The 20,371-nt window shown below is 45.6% G+C and overlaps 1 protein-coding gene across 1 annotated transcript in view; it reads right to left on the minus strand.

Moving 5' to 3' along the window:
• LOC119975811 (phospholipid scramblase 2-like) overlaps nucleotides 1-18,800 on the minus strand; it is a 100,752-nt gene extending 81,952 nt beyond the window's left edge. The window contains exon 1 of the mRNA XM_038815685.1: nucleotides 18,519-18,800. The gene's annotated coding sequence lies outside the window, so the exon portion shown is untranslated. The remainder of the gene's footprint in view (nucleotides 1-18,518) is intronic.
• Nucleotides 18,801-20,371: the final 1,571 nt, after the last annotated feature.

Below are 20,371 nucleotides of genomic sequence, written 5' to 3' on the forward strand. Positions count from 1 at the left end.
AGTCATCAGCTTCCCAAAACCAGGCAAAGTGCCTAACTTACTTTCAAGCAACCGACCCATATCTCTCAGCTCTCTGTGCTACAAGGTCTTGGAGCACCCCATCCTACAGCAGATAGAAGCAGAGGCTGGAAACATCTGAAAAGCTGAACAACCTATATCCATTGAATATAGTGTAAACTATATCCACTGCATTTTCCTCATTTATTGGACGGCACAGTAGCACAGTGGTTAGCACTGTTGCTTCACAGCGCCAAGTTCCCAGGTTCGATTCCCGGCTTGGGTCACTGCCTGCGCGGAGTCTGCACGTTCTCCCTGTGTATGTGTGGGTTTCCTCCAGGTGCTCCGGTTTCCTCCCACAAGTCCTGAAAGACGTGCTGTTAAGTGAATTGGATATTCCGAGTTCTCCCTCTGTGTACCTGAATAGTCTCCGGAATGTGGCGACTAGGGGCTTTTCACAGTAACCTCATTGCAATGTAAATGTAAGCCTACAGTGAAGCAACAGTACTAACCACTGTGTTACTGTGCCGACCAGAGTCCTCCCTCCGTGGGTTACTGACACCATCAAACTATTACTCCGAGATAGACAGTTCGTGGTGCATATGAGTGATGAGACAAGTGTCTGGAGGAGACAGTTCAATGGGATTCCCGAAGGATCTGTTCCAGCTCCAACATTTTTCAATTTCTATGTCGATGATCTGCCCCCAACCCTGTCTTGGAAGTTCCTCTGTGCTGATGATATCTGGGGTGTCCCTCAGACTAGGACATTTTCGAAACTAGAGGCAGCACTAACAACGATGTTGCAAATCTGGCCAATTACTGTGGCATCTTCAACCCAGCAGCAACAAAAGTCTCAAGTGTATTCCACCTTCACCATGCCAGCGTCAAGAGAAACCTCAACATCTCCTTGAATGGCAAGAGACTGAATCACGAATAACATCCCATTTATCTTGGTGTTACCCTTGACTGAGTCGTGATATACAAAAAACATCGGAGCAAGACAGCAGGAAAGATCAAAACACAAAACAGCCTCCTCAGCAAACATGCAGACTCTTCAGTTGGTGCAGATGGTCAAAGCTGAAGAACCTCAGCTCTTGCAATCGTCTACTCAATTGCAGAGCACTGTGCATCAGTATGGTGCAACTGATCTCACATCAGTCTTGGAGATACCCAGCTCAACATAACAATGGGTATCGTATCGGGTACCCTCCAATCAACTCAACTCCTCTGGCTCAGGTTCTGAGGAACATTGTGTCCTCTCTCAAAAGGTAGGGCATTGCAACAAGAAGGCTGCTGGAAAATGTTCACATCAACTCAAGCCTGCTCTAAACCAGAACCTGACCAATCCACCGTGGCTCAATTCCCATCATGCCAGCTGGTGTGGCTAAGACCACCATGCCAAGGAATGACAGCAGAGGCCCTGTGGCAGCAGGAATGGAACCAACACACCATCATTAAAAACCACATCCTCATCGCTGATCCAGCAGCTCGCCCACCCGGCTTCAACTTGCCGTGCCAACGTTGGGCACTGGCAAAGACATTTATGCAGCAAATTGGCACAAGTGGGGCCTTGCAGGGAGCCCGCAGGTGTGGTGCATCCCAATCAGTGACACATCATTGAAGACTGCCCCTGACAAAGTTCAGCAGACGGATCGGAGAACCACATTTAGCCAATGCAGCAGCAACCACCTGGCTTAGTGATTACTGCAGACACTAAACAAAGCTACACGATCGTGTAACATAATTGGACAACAATGCTATTCACTCCCACATACAAACCTACATGAGAACAAGTACAACGACTCAAAGAACAATGTGAAACTTAATACATTTTAATGTAACTTTTAAAAGCTGATATAATCTGCCCTTGAGCCGTCTGCTCATTTTCAGGAGTACCAAACTAATGAATCAGAAAAGATCATGACCCAATTAAATAACAATCAAAAATCGCTATTTAAATTCCTTTTAAAAGAGGGAGATATCAGCCATCTTGTGAGGAGTCAATATGAAACTAACACCAGGCTTGAATGTTCGAAAATGCAATTTCTATTGGTGAGGAGAAAGCAAACACCATGGTGTGAATGACAATGCCTTTCAATATCGCACAACTGGTGATCTATCAAACCTAATGGATAGAATTTCACCCTTGACGTGCACACTCTGCGGGTGGAACCGGAAGCAGCTGCCAATCCCAGCCCGCACAAATCCAATAAAAATTTGCGGTTACTTAAGTGGCAGCCAGTGTGAATTGTGTCCGAATTGATCGAGTGGGGCAAGCAGGGGTGGGCACGCGGCGGGCATCGTGTCCAATGGCAGTCCACCATGAGCTTCAGAAGCAGCCTCCACAGGCTGTGGAATAACCACCTGTCAACGTAATAGCAGCACAGATACATTCACACCGGTGGCCGGCACCATGTCGAGAGAGTTGCTAGGCCACAGCAGTGAGGGCACTTCATGCTCGCGGGGCAGATGGTGGAGGTAGGGAGTGTCCAAGTGCCAGTGATCGGAGAAGGACTGATGGGGAAAAGGGCTGTTGCTGAGTTGGAGGGAGATGAGGAGCCTCGGTATTTGTCCATAAGGTGGAAATTTCTGGATGCCCAGTGGGATTGCAGGGAGATCTGGCGGAACACCGAGAGTCTGCATGCCTTGATCTCTGTCATGGAGGTGTCCTTGCGGAACGCTGTGGTCACCCTGACCTCCGAGTGCACGGCCTCAACCATTGAGAGATTGGCAGCTCTCATGGAGAGACAGTTCCAGGAGAGTGATGGCCTGTTACTGGGGTTGTGCTCGGCCCTGCCACCCCTCTCACAGGCACTGACGTCAGGAGGTCAATGCCTGTGTGAGAGAAAGTGGTGCCAACCAGTGTCACCCATAAGACCAGAGGAGATTGGAGCAGAATTAGGCCACTCGGCCCATTGAATCTGCTGCGCCATTCAATCATGGCTGATATTTTCTCATCCCCATTCTGCCCATCCTTCATTGGTGAGCAGGAAGTGAGGACTCGCCTCAGAATGGCGGAGCAGGAGTCTGCCGTCTGTGTGGATTCCTCGCCTGGATGAGGGCAGGTGCTCCTCCGTCTCTCTGCCTGTATCCACTCCATCCCAGCCGTCTGCGGCAACTGAGGGTTGCCCGGCAATGTTTTTGAGAGAATCCTCCCGGTGGCTCAGACCTCACCGACAAGAGGGCGACCGTCAAGGTTGTCTGTGTCACCAGAGCAACACGAATAGCAACCTGTCCCTAATGCCACTGTCAATGATGGGGGGGGGGTATCACCTGGGATCACCTAGTCGCAGAACAGCAAATGTAAGCTGAAGACACTAGAAACAAGTAGAGCTCTGCACTGGGTGCTATTGTTTTACTTGAATTCAAATAGTTCTGTTGATGATTCAAGTGTTTTTTTTTGTATTATTTGCAATTAATCACCATAAATATCATACTACACTCAAGCCAGAGGTAGCCTTCTTGCTCCATTGGTTTCAGACTAATCATTGCCTGTTCAGAAATATCCGGAGTGTCGAAATTCATTTAGGAGGGACTGTCCTCATGGACTGGATGAGTGTTTTGTGTCTGGGATGATGGTATTACCCACTGAGTAGTTGAACCGCTGCCTGTACACCCTGGCAGAGGGCTGTGGCATCTTCTGCAGGGATGGTCTCCCTGCCCTTTCTACTGACCCCAATCACCCTGTGCCTGGACCTCTGCCCACCTTGCTCCCTCACTTTTTGTTCCCTTTCCTCCTCCTCCGCAGGAGAGGTGCTCCCTGCCGAGTACACAATACTCATCAGCAGGTTGGCGAATGGGGCTCACCCGGGCACAAAGGGTGACAGAGCGACTCAAACTTCCAGCGCCACATAACAGAACTGTCATTTGAGCTCCACATTCACGCATGAATTCAAAACCTGGTCTGCAGACTAAACAAAGTCAAATCCGATCAGACACCGCTTCATCCCCTCACTCCAGTGCCTTCATGAATGATGGCCCACAATCTCTGCAGAGTGGCAACTCTGGGCAGATTGCCACTCTCGCCAGACTTACCTGCGCTGGGAATCTTAGACCCCTGCCTTGCCCAACGTTCCTGACTCAGGCTGGGCGAGCAGCCCGAGCAGTGAAACCAGTCCTCGGCAGGATCGTTGTGGAATAACTGAGGTGAAGACAGGCAGGCCACTCCCCCCCCTTTTAACAACAGCAGCTGCCATAAAGGGCGAGGTTTAAATTTACAGGAAGCAGGGAATTTTTAAAGTTTAGGGAATGGGAGGGTGGGTTTGGACCCATGGGGCGGTGGTGTCGTCAGACACATGGGAAGCAGGGAGGCGGAATTGGACCTTTTGAGGGGGGGGGGGGGTCAGGGGGGGTTCGGACCCATGGGGATGAGGGTCATCGGACCCATAGGGGGTCGGGTGTCGGGTCAGTGTGGTGGGTCCCTGGGGGGGGGTTCGGACCCATGGGGATGAGGGTCATCGGACCCATAGGGGGTCGGGTTAGTGTGGTGGGTTCCCTGGGGGGGGGGGAGGGGAGGGGCGTGTGTGTGCAGGGTGTACCTTGTTCCAGTTGGGTCTTGGTTTTCTAAATAGTTACTCTGGAGTTTAAAGTTTTTTTTCCCACCTAACTCGTTCAGAGTAACAATTAGGTAAACCTGGCAGAACCATCCGAAGTTAGTGATTTAAATCATTCTGTCGGATGGTTCCCAGCCCAGCGCTATTGTCCAGAGGAAGTTTTCACTTTCTGGGAAATTGCCAGTAAACCCTTACATGGGAACTTCCTTGAGGCATTCCCAGTGCAGCATTGGGGTACCCCTGAATGTGATGCTGGGGAATCCGGAATTTATGGTCCACTGAGTGTGGCACTACGCTGAACCCTTCTTCCGTTGCCTTTGCCTTCATGCCCACTTCTTTGGGCAGGAGACCTCATAACAGGGCAGGCCCTTTCTTCTGCCTGAATTCCTCCATCTGACCTTTCGCCCTTTTCATTCAGAGCTGTTAGAATGGTGTCAGCTGTTTCAATTCCTCAACTCCCTTCACTCAGTTTAAGCTATCTCCCTCTGAGCCGTCAGCGCTTTATTCTCTCTATACAACTCTGCCAATGCCATTAAATTTACACACAGGGTGGTCCTGTTCTTGTCTGGTGAAGGGCTGTACCTAGCGAAGCGGTACACCAATCCTCAGTTGCCTTTTCCTACAACCCCTGGACCTTGATTTTACAACTCCTGAACCTTGATCCCTTCACTGAACATCAAGATATTGATTTTAGGGCTGTCAATGTCATTACACCTCCAAAGATTTTCTTTTCATGGCCTCCAATCTCATAATTCCCAAGACCGCATTATTTGCTTCTACACCTTTCCCAAGATTCACACACAGACCTGTCCTGGTAGCTCCACTGTCTGAGCCTGTACTGCCCCACTGAACTCATTTCTTCCAATCGCAAGGCCAATTTATCTCCTTCACCCAGTCTCTTCCCACCTACATCCATGGCTCTTCCGATGCCCTCTGCCAGTACAATGCTTTCCAATTTTCCATCCCTCACTACTTCCTTCTCATCAAGAATATCCAATCCCACTGCACCACCAGATTAAGGGTTATCTGCTTACTCCCTGAAGGAAGACCCAACCAATCTTCAGCCACCACCTCCTCCAGCTGGCTGAATATTCTTACATTGAGAAACTTCTCCTTTGGCTCTACTCACATCCTCAAAATAAAATGCGTTGCAATGGGGCCCTAGCTATGCCTGTTTGTTGCGGAATATGTGGCACATTCTTTGTTCCTGTTCTCGTTATGCCCACTTCCTCCCCTCTTTTTAGTACTTTGATCATTTATCATTGCCATTTCCTGCTCTTATCACAAACTGGAAATTTTCAGAAACTTTGACTGCAATTTCCACCTTTGACTCAACTTTGCATGGTTCATCTACAACACGGCCCTTCCTTGACCTCTCTGCCTCTACTTCTGTGCTATTGATCAATATACCCGATAAGTCTACTGATTTCTTTTGCTATCTTGACTACTTTCTCCCACCTGCTTGCCACAAGAAATTTATTCTCCTATTCCTCCATCAACGTTGGCATCAGCACTGAGCAAAATGGGGGCTATAACATTGGGACGGCCTACATCTGAGCCTTGCTGGGACCAGTGTTCTTGTGGACTGTACAATGAGGGAACTAGAGAGAGCGTTAAACTGAAGAGTGCTGGTGAGGGTTCAGTTGCTTGGAAAATTAGAAAGTTAAAGTTGAAGGTAGGAGTGCAGGTGTGTGACTGGTCTTGGGTGTCAACAGAAAAGAACAGGTAGGGACAGATCACATGAACATTATATTGCACCGAAGACTCAAACAAGAGCCCTAACTAGGAGGGGGTGGGTAGGGTTTCATGAATGGGAGATTTAAAAAATCAGGGGGGATATGAGCGAGCAGTGGTACAGGATAATGATGGAAAACTTGACTGTCAGAGTGTGACAGGCCAGGACAGGAAATGTAAACAAAAATATGCAAATCCAGAGTAGTAAACAACTGTACAAATCAAAGCGAAATGTTCATTATCTGAATGCACGAAACATTGCAACAAGATAGATGAGCTGATAGCACAGATTGCAATATATGTGTATGATGTATTAGCTATTACTGAAACATGGTTGCAGGGTGACCAGGACTGTGTGCTCAATATTCCATGGTATACAATGCTTCAAAAGAACAGGCCAAAGGGGAATGGAGGTGTATTAGCGTTGTTAATCAAGGAAGGTTTCAGAGCAGTGTTCAGTCGTTATATAAAGGCAGTGGACTGTGATGTACAATCGGTTTGGGTTGAAATCATGAATAGCAGGGGAAGGAAGACAAGATGGGAGTAGTGGACCCCGAAAATGTGACCTCTCAAGAGGTCAGAGCACAAATGGGAAAATATCAAGGGCATGTTTAAAGGGAACTGCAATTATAACAATAATAATCGCTTATTGTCACAAGTAGGCCTCAACGAAGTTACTGGGAAAAGCCCCTATCATGGCAGATTTTCATATTGATTCAACAAACAAAATCGCCAAAGATAGCGTAGAAAAAGAATTTGTGGAGCGCATCAGTGATGTTTTTTTTAAAGCAGTACATGTGGAACCTACCTGGCAGAGGGCTGTTTTAGATTTGGTTTTGTGTAGTCATGGAACTGCTACAGTGCTGGAGACCGTTTGGTCCATTGAGTCTGCTTAGGCCCACTCCACTTAGACCCACTCCACCACCCTATCCCCATAACCTAATCTGTACATCCCTGGACACTGAGGGGAAATTTAGCATGGCCAATCTACCTAACCTGCACGTCTTGGGAGGAAACCGGAGCAAATGCAGACACGGGGAGAATGTGCAAACTCCACACAGTCATCCAAGGCCGGAATTGAACCTGGGTCTCTGGTACAGGGAGGCAGCCATGCTAATCAATGTGCCATCGTAATAAGGGATCTTGTGGTTAAGGATTCCCCGAGAGGGTCATGGCCACAATTCCAGATACAATTTGAGGGTGAATGCCATAGGTCCATCATCAGTGTCTTCAACTTAAATAAGGGCAATTATAATGGTGTGAGGGAGGAGTTGTCGAAAGTGAACTGGGTAAATAAGCTAAGGTACAGGTCAGTAGATGATTAGTGGCAGACATTGAAACAGCTGGTCCATAATACTCAAAAAGAGGGATTCCATGAGAAAGAGGAAATGAGAAAAATCCATAGTTAACAAAGAAGATCAAGGATAATGTTAAATTGGAAAGCAGGACATGCAAAGTGGTTCGGGATGTGGTAGACCAGAGAACAGGGAAGTTTTTCGGATCCAGCAGCAAATGACTAAAAAGCTCATAAGGGAGAAAATGAATTTTGAGAGAAAATTTGCATAAAAACAAACAGTAAGGGTTTCTATGGATACATACATAGGAAGTAGACGACGCAGGGGTTAAATGTGGGACCTCAGTGGACGAGGCTGGTGAATTAATACCAGTGAACAAAGAAATGGCGGATATGATAAATACATTTTTCTCCATCAGTCTTCACCATGAAGGTTGCAAATATCCGGAAGATATCAGATGGGCTGATTTCAAATAACATGGTTCAACTCACAAATCCTAAACACAAGGGAAAGAATATTAGAGAAACTCAAGGGGCTAAAAGTGGACAGGTTTCCAGGACCTGGTGAACTGCACATTAGAGTTTTAATGGAAGTGGGTGCAGGGATAGTGAACCCATTGGTTGAAATTTTTTGGAACCCATAAAATTCCAGAAGGGTACCGGAAGATTGGAAAACAGCCAATGTGATGCTGTTGTTCAGAAAGGGAGAAGGCAGGGCACTACAGGCCTATTAGATTAACCTCTATTATTGGCAAGACGCTGAAATTGATAATCAAAGAGAAAATAGCTAATCATTTAGGAAAGCTGAATATCATCAAGCCTAGTCAACTTGGCTTTATGAAAGGTAAATCATGTTTGAAAAATTTGCTCAAATTCTTTGAGGATGTAACAGGGAGCGCAGATAGAGGAGAAACTGTAGATGCAGTGCATTTAGATAAATACATTTGACAAAGTGCCGCAAAAGAAGCTGGTGCATAAAGTAAAAGCCCACGGAATTGGATGAATTGTGCTATCATGAATTGAAAACTGGCTGTCACATAGAAAACAGAGCTTTGGAATAAATGGGTCCTTTTTGGACTGGAATGATGTAAATAGTGGAGCACGCAGGGATCAGTACTTGGCCCGCAATTGTTCACTATTTACATTAATGTCTGGAGGAAGGAACAGAGTGTAAGGTTTCCAAATTTGCCGATGGTCCGAAAATAGGTGGAAGGGCATACTATGATGAGGATATTGTGATTCTGCAATTGGATATGGATAGATTGGGTGACTGGGCAAAAACCTGGCAAATGCAGTTTAATGTCGGGAAGTGTGATGTCATACTTTGGCCGGAGGAATAAAAAGGAGGATTATTATCTAAATGGAGAGAGACTGCAGGTAGGTGAAGTACAGAGAGATCTATGTGTTCTAGTGCAGGAATCACAAAAAGATAGCAGGCAGATAACAAGTAGTTAAGAAGGCAAACGGCATTTTGACCTGTATTGCAAAGGGGTTGGAGTTTGAAAATGGGGAGTTGCAAATTATTGGCTTCACCTGAAATTCTGTGGAGAGTTTTGGTCCCCTAACCTAAAAAAGGACATAGTGTCATGTGAGAGTACCTTTACGAAATGTGTGTTTATAAATGGGTGTGTATATAAATATCTGTAGTGAGAGTACCTTTATGAAATGGTGTTTATTACTGCAGTGATGTCAGAGAGTGTGTGGAGCTGGGCTGCCTGTCAGCTTTTTACTTTCGCTTTAGGCATTTTGCTGCAGGGTGGGTTTGGTTTCATTTTAGTTTTGGAGAAGCTGTAATCACAGCAGGATGTGTGTGAATGTCTGCAAGCGTATGAGTGTCCATTTGCTGATTTCAACATGGTAACTGTTCTCAGTAGTGAAGTTAAGCCTGATGTCTTTCTGTTAAAAGGTGTTTTTAAGTTTTATGGATGTTAAAAGGAAAGTAAGAATTACTTAGTGTTGTATTCTTTGTGGGTTGTATTTGAATTGATTGTTGCTAAGATGTTCACTGTATGTTTTAAAAAGGTTAACTTGAGTTCATAGAATAAACATGGTTTTGCTTAAAAAAATACTTTTCCACTTCTGCTGTACCACACCTGTAGAGTGGGCCGTGTGCTCCCCATACTACAATCTATTAAAAATTGTGGGTCAGGTGAACTCCATGATACACTTTGGGGTTCTCAAAACCCTGGCCCATAACAACAGTAACATTGGAGGGAGTTTAAAGGTGATTCACTGGGCTAATTTGTGGGATGAGAGGGTGGTCTTGTCAAGAGAGACTAAATAGTCTGGGGTCTGTATTCCTTGAAGTTTAGAAGATTGAGACGTGACCTTTTAAAACATATGAGATCCTGAGGGGACTTGACAGGGTAGATGGTCAGATGTTTTCACTAGTAGGAGATTCTTGAACCCGCAGATCTGAAGCAGAGCAGTTGGGCCTTGGGCTGGTATGGAACAGTCGAGCCTCAGGCCTAGGGTTGAGCAATCAGGACTCAGGTTTGGAGCAGAGCAAGTGGGCTTCGAGCCTGGAGCAAAGCAAATGGGCCTTGGGGCTAGAGCAGCGCTATTGGATCTTGGGCCTGGATCAGCTCAGTCAGACCTCAGATCTGGAGCAGAGTAATTGGACCTCGGGCCTAGATCAGAGCTGTCAGCCCTCAGGTCAGGAGCAGAGCAATCAGCCCTCAGGCTAGGAGCAGAACAGTTGAGCCTTGGGCCTGGAGCAGAGCAGTTGCGCCTTGGGCGTGGAGCAGAGCAGTTGGGCCTGGGGCCTGGAGCAGACCCAGAGTGGCTCAGGCCTGGAGCAGAGCATGCTGCCCTCAGGCCAGGAGCAGAGCAGTCGGGCCTTGGGCCTGGAGCAGAGCATTTGGGCCGCAGGCCGGAAGCAGAGCTGTCAGCTCTCAGGCCAGGAGCACAGCAGTCGAGCCACAGGCCTGGAGCGGAGCAATTGGGCCTCAGGCCTGGAGCACAGCAGTCAAGCCACAGGCCTGGAGCGGAGCAATTGGGCCTCAGGCCTGGAGCAAAGCAGTTAGGCCTCGAGTCTGGAGCAGAACAGTCAGCCCTCAGGCCAGCAGGAGAGCAGTTGGATCCAGAGCCAGGTTCAGAGTCATCGGGCCTTGGGCCAGAAGCAGAGCCGTCGGGTCTCGGGCCAGGAGTGGAGCTGTCAGGGCTCAGTCCTGTAGCAGAGCAGTTCAGCCTCGGGTCAGGAGCAGAGCAGTCGGACTCAGGCCAGGAGCAGAGTGGTTGGGCTTCGGGCCAGAAGTGGAAAGTTTGGGATCTCTGAGATAGGCGAGTGTGTGAAAGATGTGAGTAAGTAAATAAGTGATGGGAGTGAGTGCGAGATGACAGTATGTGAGTGAGAGTTTGAGTGTGAATGAGTGAGTGGGTGTGAAGGATGAGAGTGAATGTGTGTAAGAGCCGAGAGTGAGTCAGTATGTGTGCAAGAGATGAGAATGAGTGAGAGAGGAGTGAGTGTGTGTGTGCGATGAGAGGGAGTGAGTGATAAGAGTAAGTGTGCAGTGAAAGTGAGTGAGTGTGCATTTGAGAGTGAGCAAGTGAGAGTGTGAATGTGAAGTGTGAGTGAGAGATGTGAGTGAGTGAGAGTGAATGTGAGATAATGAGTGTGTGTGAGAGATGAGACCAACTTACATTTTTTAACAAAATTACTTTTTAATTATAGCAAATGTATATGTAAGAAATAGAAAAGACTTTTATAAATTACATTTTTGTACGTTTGGATCTATTGCGTGAAAACAAACTTTTTTGTGGTTTGGCACAAAAACAATAAGAATGTTTCTCAGCAATTCCTTCAGTATGCCTGGGAGGTCAAAAGGGTTCCATGGCTGGCAAAGGTTGGAAAACCCTGATTTTAGGAATATAGCTGCATCAGTACAACTCTGTCCTGCCTACTGTGGGGACCAATTTAGTCAAACCGAGGAGTTGCTTTGATTGTGTTATGGTGAGGTCGACCGGTTCTGAAGCTGGCCAGATTGTTTCAGGGATTTTCAAAACTTAGTACAAATATTAAACAAATATTACTTCTTCCTGTTTTTCAAGCTTTGTTTCAAGAGGGGTCAACTTCCCCAGATCCAATCTCATTTCACAAGGATCGGTTTGTGATTATTTTGCTGTGATTATTGAGGAATGCACAAAATAGATACTAATGAAGTTAAAAATATGTACAACCAATTGAAGGATGATTTTAATTGTGATCCAATTCTTTTCTACTAAGGGTTTGCCCTTTTGGATTTTAGCAGCCTGTTTCACATAACTGGCCAAGTCAGGATTATGCCATTCCAATGATTGTAAACGACAAATAGCCCATTAGAATTGTCTGATGCATTTCCTTTTTAGTTTTATTTCCAGTCTTTAATGTAAATTTGTTCAGCTATATAAGGGGACCTTTAATTGAAGCATATACCTGCTGAGTTTATTACTTTCATGGATAACTCTTTAAGTGCAGCTTTTCATGAAAACAGCTCTTAAATCAGGTTTACAGTCTTTTATTGTTCAAACACATGAAAAAGATTGGCTGAATGAGCATGTGACTGTGTTGGTGATTATTTTCTGCTTTCATTTTCTACCTTGAGTGCTGTACTCACAAATCTCCTTCAGCAACAGGAATCCTCATCTTGCCAGCACCCCCCCCCCTCCCCCCACCACCACCCCTTCCTTCCCTAGCAAGGGTTGCCAACCTTCCCGGATCACTAGGAAGTCTACTGGAATGGGACAAGGATCTCCTGGACATTCCTGACTATTTAGAACAGAGAACGTACAGTGCAGAAGGAGGCCGTTCGGCCCATTAAGTTTGCACTGACCCACTTAAGCCCACACTTCAACCCTATCCCCTTAACCCAATAACCCCTCCTAACTGACACTAAAGACAATTTAGCATGGCCGATACACCTAACCTGCACATCTATGGACTGTGGGAGGAAACCGGAGCACCCGGAGGAAACACGGAAGAAACCCTTGGGAGAACGTGCAGACTCTGCAGACAGTGACCCAGTGGGGAATCGATCCGGGAGAGGGGGGGGTACTCATGGAACAATGATGATTGAGGGCCAGGGTCAATGAGAAAGAGAAAGACATTGATTAGTGAGAATGGTAGGAAGGGACTAGGGCAGCGGGAGATTGTGAATGGCGTCAACCTGAGAGAGCGAGACAGACAGACAAGAGGGAGAGAATGGGATTCAGGGGGAGAGAGGGAGATTGGCGAATAGTGTGAGTATAGAAATCAGCATTTTATGTAGAGCCTGAAGTAGCAGCACATTGACCAAGCGTGGCACCATGACAGAACAGTCAGTAATAGATCAGTAAAACCTATGGATGTAATTTATTGTGGACAGAGTTGGAGAATTGTTTGAAGAATTAAGGGGACAGGGAGAATGAAGATTTGAAAACTGATGGAGCACAAAATCATGGGATAATACTTCACCGCAGGTTGCTGCTGTGGTAGTATCTAAAACATCATTTAAAAAATAGGTACAAATATTTGAAAAGGAGGTGTTTAAAAGGATGCGAAGGAAATGTCACAGAAGTTTGTGCCAGAACAGGCATTGGGAATCTCACAGCCTTCTCCCGTGCTTTCATTTTCTTTAATTCGATGAAAACTCTCCTTCCTTGAGTCAGTGTTCGGGGAGTGGTTTAGAAATGTTGATGCTGAGCTGTGTTTAGTGTCATGTGAGAGTACCTTTAAGAAATGGGTGTTTAAGAAATGTACCTTTAAGAAATGGGTGTTTATCAGTGATGTCAGAGTGTGGGTGGAGCTGGGCTGTCTGTCATATTTTTACTTTTGTTTTAGGCTGTTTGCCGCAGGATGTGTTTTAGTTTCGTTTTCAGAGCTGGATAACTGCAGTCACAGCCAGAAGGGGTATTAGTCTCTCTCTCTGTAATTTAAAAACTGTAAACCGATCCTTTGGTGATCAAAAACTAATAACTGCTCTCGGTAGTGACTTTAACCTGATGTGCTTCTGTTTAAAGGTTTTCTTTGAGGCTTATGGATGTTAAAAGGAAAGCTTAAAGGATTTCTTAGTGTTGTAGTCTTTGGGGGTTGTATTTGAATTAATGGTTGCTTAGATGTTCACTGTATGTTTTAAAAAGGTTAACTTGAGTTCATAGAATAAACATTGTTTTGCTTTAAAAAAATACTTTTCCATTTCTGCTGTACCACACCTGTAGAGTGTGCTCCCCATACCACAATCTATTAAAAGTTGTGGGTCAGGTGAACTCCATGATACACTTTGGGGTTCTCCAAACCCTGGCCCATGACATTAGGATGTTGCGCTGTGCGAGCGGTGCCCCAGACCCCAGCGTCGCTGTCAGGTACTTCTCTCGGTTTGATTCAGATTGGTCTGAACCGGGTGTTTTGGACATGTGTGGTTCATATATAGATTATCTCTGCCTGAGGTACCCAGCTCAGAATCATCACCTGGACTCAGAACCCCGAGACTAAAACAGAGACCAAGGAAAGATGTTGACAGAAGTCACACATGATCAATGTCACATGCTTAGAACATCATGTGGTGACCCTCCAGGAACGCCTCAAACCAGAGCTGACAATCCTATCCTTTCCTACCATTCTTTTAAATAACCATGCTTTCCCGTCGTGGCCAGGATTGAGAAAGATAGGTTGAATTCATATTACACGAATGGCAGATAGTTTTGAAGAGAGGAGGGTGTATCTAATACCTTGAGGCTCAGGAAACTTGAACGCCTTTTGATTTATATTGCAACTGTCACATTGATGTACATTATACCTTACCAATTAATGGAAACATGACAGTGTAATTGCAGCATTATGGAGCAAATATTAAACACTTCCTCGAAGGATTTACCTTTGGTTGCTACCTGGGGCCACAATTTTATTGATTTAAGCCATATAACTTCCATGATTCAGTGGGCTTAGAAAAAAAGGACTAGCATTTATATAGTGCCATGAATGGTCACTGCACATCCCAAGGCACTTGATAGCCAAATAAATATTTTTTGAGGTGCAATCAATGTTGTAAAATAGGAAATAGTGCAGCCGATGAATGCACAGCAAGCTCTCACAGACGGCAGTGTGATAATGACCAGCTAATCAGCTTATTTGAAGTTGATTGAGGAATACATATTGGCCAGGATGCCTGCTCTCCTCTGAAATAACCGCACGGGAACTTTGACATCCACCTCAGAGAGCTGACAATGGCCGGAATTCTCTGGTTGCTGCAATTTATTTTTTCCGACGACAGCGTATCCACGCCCGGGGGGTCTCCCAGTAGCGTGGGGTATTTACGATGGAAAATTCCATTGACAAAAAGCGGGAAGATAGAATCCCACTACCAACCAATGGCACACCTCCGAGAAACACACGGCTGGGGAACCGGGGAATCCTGCCCATGTGACTTGGTTGAACAGTGCATCCAAAAGACAGCACCTTTGACAACGCAGCACTCCCTCAGTACCGTACTGGTGTGCCAGATTTTCTTTTTGTGCTCGAGTTGTGGAGTGGAACTCAAACCCACAAACTTCTAATGTAGATCATAGAATTTACAGTGCAGAAGGAGGCCATTCAGCCCATCGAGTCTGCACCGGCTCTTGGAAAGAGCACCCAAACCAAGGTCAACACCTCCACCCTATCCCCATATCCTAGTAACCCCACCCAACACTAAGGGCAATTTTGGACACTAAGGGCAATTTATCATGGCCAATCCACCTAACCTGCACATCTTTGGACTGTGGGAGGAAACCGGAGCACACGGAGGAAACCCACGCAGACACGGGGAGAACGTGCAGACTCCGCACAGACAGTGACCCAAGCCGGATCGAACCTGGGACCCTGGAGCTGTGAAGCAATTGTGCTATCCACAATGCTACCGTGCTGCCCTGTAAAGGCAAGAATACTAACGTAAGTAACACAGTTGATACCTTTGCACGGTGTTAGCTTCACAAATTGAACCAGTGGTATGTGCTAAATGAGGCAATCGCCATCAAATTGACATTGTGCAGCTTAATATCCCTGGATAAGGAAGAGATAAATATCATTCTACTCCTTTACAGCTTTAAACGTTTGTGATGTGATCAGGTTTATATTCAGCTGTATTGCCATTGCAAATTATCTGGGCTCTTAAATAAACATCATTTGGCAAAGTATTGCAAAGTTATTACAATCTGGAGACTGCTAAATGAGTCACTATCTGAACAAAGGAATAAGTAATTCGGATCGCACGGAACTATACAAACAGAAAATGGGCTGGTCTGAAAAACATTTTCATTGAAGGAAATACTGTCATAGAATATAGCAGATTGAAGCAGGAAAGTATATTTAAGAATGTGCCTGATGCCATCATTTTACATGCTTTCTGTGGCCATTGAGAAATAGCTAAAGGAACCAGTTTAGGTATTACTCTCATCACACTCATTCCAAAGTGACAACCACAAGAGCCTAGAGAGGGATATAGACGGTTATGTGAGTGGGCAATAACTTGGCAGATGGAATATACTGTAGGAAAATATGAAGTTATGCACTTTGGTAGAAAGAATAAAGGAGCTGAACATTATTTAAATGGAGAAAGACTGCAGAAAGTTGCAGCACAGAGGAATTTGGGGGTTCTCGTGCATAAATCACAAAAACCTAGCATTCAAGTTCAGCGGGTAATTGGGAAGTCAAATGGAATGTTGGCATTTATTTCAAAGGAAATGGAGTATAAAAATAGGGAAGACCTGCTAAAACTATAGGCACTAGTTAGACCACACCTGGAATACTCTGACCAGTTTTGGTCCCCTCACCTAAGGAAAGAGATACTGGCATTGGAGGCAGTCCAGAGAAGGTTCACAAGAAGGTTAATCCCAGGTACGGAGGCATTTTCTTATGAGGAGAGGTTGAGTCGGTTGGGACTGTATTAATTGGAGGTTAGGAGAATGAGAGGTGATCTTATTGAGACATATAGGAGTCTTATAATAATAATCTTTGTTGTCACAAGTAGTCTTACATTAACACTGCAATGAAATTACTGTGAAAAGCCTCGAGTCGCCACATTCGGCGCCTGTTTGGGTACACTGAGGGAGAATTCAGAATGTCCAATTCACCTAACAAGCACATGAAATGACATGAAAATTTCATTTCCCGCCTTTTGGGACTTGTGGGAGGAAACCGGAGGAAACCCATGCAGATACAGGGAGAATGTGCAGACTCCGCAGACAGTCGGGAATCGAACCTGAGACCCTGGTGATGCAACAGTGCTAACCACTGTGTTATGGTGTCAGTTCTCTGGGGGCTTGACAGGGTTGATGCTGACAGGATATTTCCCGTTGTGGAGAGTCTAGGAGCACAGGGCATAATCTCAGAGATGAGGAGGAATGTCTCCTCCCAGAGGCTACTCAATCTGTGGAATTCTTTACCGCAGAGATGTGCAGAGGCTGGGTCGTTAAATATGTTCAAGGCTGAGATAGACAGATTTTTAATCAGTAAGGGAATCAAGGGTTATGGGGATAAGGTGGGAAAGTGGAGTTGAGGATTATATCAGATCAGCTGTGATCTCATTGGATGGCGGAGCAGACTCAATGGGCCAAGTGGCTTACTTCAGTTCCTATGTCTTATGGTCTTATTGCAATTATCAAAGTAAAGGAAGTCAAATCAGTGACGTTAAATGTAACATAAAAGGTTTGATGTAGTAAGTAAAGCTATCACTATTACAAGCATGTACTGTACCTCCATCTTGGTGAACACCTATCTGCTGTATTATTACGACATTCAAAGTGTACACACACGTCACTATTGTAATATATCGTTTAGGACTAAATTCTTGACAGTTCTATGAAGACTCATAGAATCATAGAATTTACAATGCAGAAGGAGGCCATTCAGCTCATCGAGTCTGCATTGCCCCTTGGAGAGAGCACCTTACTTCAGCCCATTCCTCCACCCTATCCCCGTAACCCCATCTTGTCTTTTTGGACACTAAGGGGCAATTTAGCACGGCCAATCCACCTAATCTGTACATTTTTGGACTGTGGGAGGAAACCGGAGCACCCGGAGGAAATCCTCGCAGACACGGGAAGAAAGTGCAAACTCCACACAGGCAGTCACCCAGGGCCAGAATTGAACCTGGTCCCTGGAGCTGTGAGGCAGCAGCGCTAATCACTGTGCCACCGTGCCGCCCCAATCTCGCCCTCAATCTTATGGATGACTTGCTCTTCCCTAATTGTCCACACTTTTTTTGCATGAGGTAGGACTCCCAACAGTAGAGGAAGAGTGGGAGGGTGAGCAGAAATGGGAAAGCAGGGGTATGGCAAACACAATTGAAGAGAAGGCTCCTTAAGGAGTCTTCTAAAAGTTGGGGTGGAAAATGACGAGGGGACCATATGAGTTACAGACGTCAGGATCTTAAGAAATTAAACAAGTGCCAATAGCCAAACAGTGGGTTCGCAATGTGGTGGCATCGAGACACTGAACGTGTTCACATGGTCATGAGAAAAGACGAAACTCAAATCACAAGATTTCCCAGACTTATGCAGATAGCATTCACACATATTCCTCCAGGCACTGTGTTAGTAATTTCAGCAGGAAACGTCTGTTTTCCATCACAACCATCACAACTCCATTCTCAGAAACATTTCATTGCTGTCCATTAATTGTGCAACAAGACAGACATGCTGTGCCAATTGTGCTCCCCCCCCCCCCCCCCCCCTGTTCAAGGCAAGCCTGTATTCTCAGGAAACCTGAACTGGGGTTGGCAGATATTACTGTCACTTCACAGTGAACCTGCCCCCGAGAGCGTTTGCCACTGTTCCCAAGGATTTGGAAGGGCAAGTTATTCTGTGCACCCCCCTCCCCCTCCCTCGGAGATTGATTAGCTGAAATTGAATCGGTGACCAAACTAAGTAGCAAATCCATCCTTCCCACTTGTCTGGAGGGGCTCAGGGAGACAAAGCCATGATTTTTTTCACGGGAAGAACCTTCTTACCTGTCACTCGGCACTCGGTTTTGCCACTCCCCTTGTAACCGCTTCCGAATGCTTCTGTGAAACTGAGCGCGCCACAGGCAGTGCCAGCTCCTCCTGATGTTGTCGAGGCAATTTGTGTGTAGGCGGTCCCTGCAAGGCGGATAGTGACGAACTTGGCGATATTGCAATGGGAGAGGCCACGTCCCGGAGGAAGCCAACACGAACCTCACATTTCAAATGTCACGTTTCCTTTCATTTGCCAGGCTCACGCTCACTAATGCAAGCTCTGCCAAACGCTTATTCTTTGCCAACGCGATAGCGGTGAACCGGTTTATCTCATCAAACACACACACACACACAAAATGAGTTGCAATGAGATAAACAGAGGAAATGCGAGGAATGACACACAACAGGCCAGGCAGCATCTGACCACAGGAAAGATAAGTTAAGGTCGAGGCTGCAGACTCTCCAGCAAGTTGGTGACTTGTCAACACAAGCGAGTGTTTTGGGAAGTTTGTGGACGGTGCAGGATGAGATTTAAACAAAAAGGAACCGAGAGAATAATAGAAAATGAGCTCATGGGACAAAGCAAATATTAAACGTTGACAGGAAATTAAAACGCCCTCAATGAAACTGGAAGGGCTCATAGAAAAAGGAGCCAATGAATATTCAACCCCCTGATAATGTATCCAGCGTACCAAAGAAAACCAATTTATTATCATCTTTCGACTCAGGTAAATGTGCGGATAAGCAGTGAGGATGAAGGCTAAACTGCACGGCATCTTTAAGGTTTAACACTACGCAAGTAGATTCTGTCCCCAATCCCAAAGATTACAAAGTATACCTTCTGCTTGGGAGCATGGAGCCAAATTGGGGAACCATGGGTGCAGTTCTAAGAACATGCAGGTTTGTGAAAGGTGGGGAGGGGAGGTTACAGGGTTGCGTTCTGCACTGTTGGTTGCTATGGTACATGTCATTGCGTTCACCAGTCTGAATCCAGATCCCTCTGAAAGGCAAGTCTGGCCACGCGAACAATAAAACTTTGCCAAATAGATCCCACAAGGCACCATACTGAGGCAGCAATGTGGCATGGTCGCTGTGATGGAAATGGTGGGTAATTTGGACACGTCCACTATCTGCCTCTTCCAGCACTATGCAGGGAATATTTGGTAGCCAGTGGCAACACAATAGCTGGAGGTTTCGAAGACAGCTTTCAAACTGATAGCTACAATTGCTTCAATAGAAAGCTGTAGAGGGATAGCAATAGATTGGTCAGGTGGCAAATGGAAATCAAACCAAAGTAGTGAGAGGGTATTTGGGATGGGGAAACAAGGCAAGGGAATAAACAATAAATTGTAGGATATTGAGAAATGTAGAGGAACAGTGTTCATGAAAATACAGAAAAATGTGTCATTTGAAACATGGAAGTCTGGCAATATCTGGTCTGAGAGAAACATGAGCGGATACAGGGAAAGATCCCACAAAAGGTTAATAGCAGCTGCAAAGGGCAGGATTATAAAATGCAGATTATTTCTCACAAGCAGGTTTAGCAAAAACACAGGATTCATGTATTAAATTAAAACAATGGCTCACATCTTCATTGAAAGTAACTATCTTAGGAAGCATCTGGATAAGCATGGATGAGAGTTTCAATTGAATTAAGTGACGAATGTTTAAAACAGGCAGGTCTTTCAAGTCATAACCAAGTGAAATTTTAGCATACTGTTAAAAGCAAAGGTTTCACACCTTCATTGAAATTAACTCTTTTAGTAAACAGCTGGAAAGGATGGATGATGTTCAGTTGAATTTGGTGTCAATTCTAAGTGTGAAATTCTACTAACATCAAGTAAATGAAAGAAAATTGGAGACAACCT

The sequence above is a fragment of the Scyliorhinus canicula genome, chromosome 13, assembly GCF_902713615.1.
Source record: "Scyliorhinus canicula chromosome 13, sScyCan1.1, whole genome shotgun sequence".
NCBI lineage: Eukaryota > Metazoa > Chordata > Chondrichthyes > Carcharhiniformes > Scyliorhinidae > Scyliorhinus > Scyliorhinus canicula.